The sequence below is a fragment of the Nicotiana tomentosiformis genome, chromosome 6, assembly GCF_000390325.3.
Source record: "Nicotiana tomentosiformis chromosome 6, ASM39032v3, whole genome shotgun sequence".
NCBI lineage: Eukaryota > Viridiplantae > Streptophyta > Magnoliopsida > Solanales > Solanaceae > Nicotiana > Nicotiana tomentosiformis.
Window position 1 is genome coordinate 87,633,378 of NC_090817.1, and position 3,354 is coordinate 87,636,731.

Consider the following 3,354-nt stretch of genomic DNA (forward strand, 5'->3'; position numbering starts at 1 on the left):
ACTAATCCAAACTCATTTGATCCGTCCAACCCGTCCAAGTTTTAATGGGTTCGGACTAGAATAATTTTGCAAATGGGTTGTTTTGGGCTAGCCCAAGTTAACTCATAAAAAATCATCAGCTCAAATGGATTTATGATGATGCCCAACCGTGACCCATGGAAATGATCAATCATAGAGTTCTATCTTGCCCCATGTTTTGAAAAATATTTTTAAATTTTCCATGTTTGGCTGATATACTTAGAAAGAAAGTACTCATTTTATTGAAATGAAAGAAAATATTTTTTCTACAATATGAAAAAAATACTTATTTTATTGAACGAAAGAACTTTCTACATTATAAAAAGAAAATATTTATTTAATATTTAATTAATATTTCTATTTAGGGTGGGTGAAGCATGAGGGTAGGGTGGTGGATGGTGGGTTGGGATGGGTGGAAAAGTCTAATTTTATTACTTTTTTATTATTCTAATCTATGTTAGTATTATAAGATAGAAAAACTATCAAATAAAACTCTAAATCCAAATTGAGGAAATATTCATTTGGCATGAATTGATATTTATTTTAAAATATAAGTTAATTTTTATATATGATTATTTTAAAGATTGAGAATAATACAAAGATTCGGGTCAATTTGGACGGGTTGGGTTACATCCCATTGTTTAGCCTATCTTAACTCAGTCTATCTTAACCCAAGTGAACTTTGGGCAGGGTCGGGCAATGACCCATTTAATGAAGTAGCCTATCTTGACCAGCCCAACATCCCATTTGCCGCCCTCGTATATAATAATATCTCATAATATCATTGAAGATTTATTTTTGTATACACGGCTAGCTCTAGTGTAGTTATCTCTTCAATAGTGTATGTAAATTATTGGATAAATTAAGTGCACGATATGCTGTATATCTCTGACTCTATCTTTTCGGTTGTTTACTTAAATGGTTGGATAAATTTAGATCCCATGAATCAACGAGTGATACAAATACTTTTTGTCCAGCATTATAAGATAAGGATGTTCCCGTATGTCTTATCTATTTACCAAATTATGGATTAAGGGATTGACTTATCAAGTGATAATTGAAGAAAGACGTTCTCTTCCTCATTCCCCCCCCCCCTCCCCCCTTTTCTATGATTGGATATGAATTATAAGATTAGCCAAGGACTGCGTCAAGAAGCTATAATGAACCTGCTTAATTTATTCAATCAATGTGAGCAATTCACAGGTATTAATTACTACACTTTACTGAACCTCCCACCTCTTCTGATGGCCTGTGCCGACAGAATGTCTAATTGGTTCATGACTAATCCATATTGATTATGGAAGACTTGTTCAGAAAAATAAAAGAAATTGCAATAAAAATAAAGTTTAGATAAGCTGATAGTTTCATTCCACATGACGAAGCAAACAACTTGGATTTTTCTATTACAATATCCAAAGGTGAAGCCAATGGTCAGCGGTATTACTATGTTCCACTCGTAGAATTGCAAATTGCCTTGCATACGTTTTTAAGACAGAAGAAGACGCAAAAAAATTTCGCATATGATGTTTACATCAAAGTAAGCAATTTAATCTTAAGAAAATACGTAATTTATATATGCCTGGCTAAACGATAAATATTCCTATACAGGATACATGCCATGCATTTATTTGCTTGGTTAATACTTTGGTGTAAATAATATTCTTTTGTTTTAATTTGAAGAAGACACAGAATAAAGAGCCCATTACTTAAATTGTCACTCAACTATTCGAAATTATCTAGTAAAGTCATCTTTCTTTCGTTTGTAACAGAAACGTCACTTAGCTATGCCTATAACACTTAGAAGGCAACCCAACCGGATTTCTCAAACTTTTGATTGTCAAATACCTATTTTACCCTCTAAATTATCAACTTTTATCTTCTTCTTTTTTTTTTTCACTTTTCTAAATTTATGATTTTTCTCTTTTTAATCTATATTATGGACTTACCTATAAAAAAATAAATTTTATTTATAAAATAAAAAATAAAAAATTAGTTTCTTAGCATATATAACATCGGAATAATGGTATGATTGAGTTTAATATTCAAAAAATATAATATATATATATATATATATATATATATTATAAAATACCTTTATTTTAAAAAAATATTTTTTATATTATGTGCAAGGAATATATATTATAAAACTTTTACTTTCTTTCATTCTCAATTGTGTAAATAAATTTTTAAGTTTTTGTTGTTAATATCAAAATTATTATTATGAACAAATTGTTCTAATTAAATTTTTTAACTATGCTTAATATTTTATTATTCCAACATTATATATGCTTAAATACTATTTTTATTTTTTAAATTATAAATAAATTTATTTATTCTATAGGTAAGTCCATAATATAAATTAAAAAGAGAAAAAATCATAATATTAAAAAGTTAAAAAAATAACAAGAAGATAAAAGTTTATAATTTATAGTGTCACGACCCAATTTCACCTATAAGTCGTGATGGCGTCCAACACTATAGATAGGCAATCCAACTAATACATTAAACATATATCGATAAAATTTAAATCCAAGAAATATAATAAGACACCAAATTCTACCAATGTGTGTGCCAAGACCTGGTGTCATAAATGTATGGGCATCTAGTAGATTATACAAAATCTCAAATGTTGTCTAAAATAAAAATAGACAGAATGAAAAATACAATGAGAGACATTGGTAGCTGCACGACGGCTAAGAAAGGCAGCTTACCACTATATCTCTGGATAACGTGGGTGCAAGGTGATAGGTTCCCCACTAGTACTTGCCTCAGATCCTGCACAAAAAGTGCAGCAAGTGTAGCATGAGTACTTAAGCGTGTACCCAGTAAGTATCAAGCCTAATCTCGAAGTGGTAGAGACGAGATGACTGACTTTGACACTCACTAAGGGTCATCAATAATAAAGGGAATAAATTATAATTATTCAAATCAGCATGATTCACAGAGTTAACAATAATTTTATTCAATTAGCAAAAATAATAAAAATCCTTCAAATGCAATAATTTTTAATCTATTAATTAAATCCTTCAATTTCAATAAAACTTCCAATTTATCAAATAGCTTTTCAAGCTGCAATAAACTGTCCATGTATCGTGTAATTTTTATTATTATCAAGCACGATTTCTGCCGAGTTCGTACGATCCGATCTAGAGTTTTGTGTACACTGCCGAGGAAAGTGCGACACGATCCATAGATGCATCTATCCTGCCGAGGCGTTCGGCCCGCTCCACAAGAAAGAAGGACATTTACTTATGTACCTCCAGAATGAAAGTATATTTATTATAAGATAAATTCAAGAGGAAGAACAATTTCTCTCAACAGTTAATTAATTTAAAC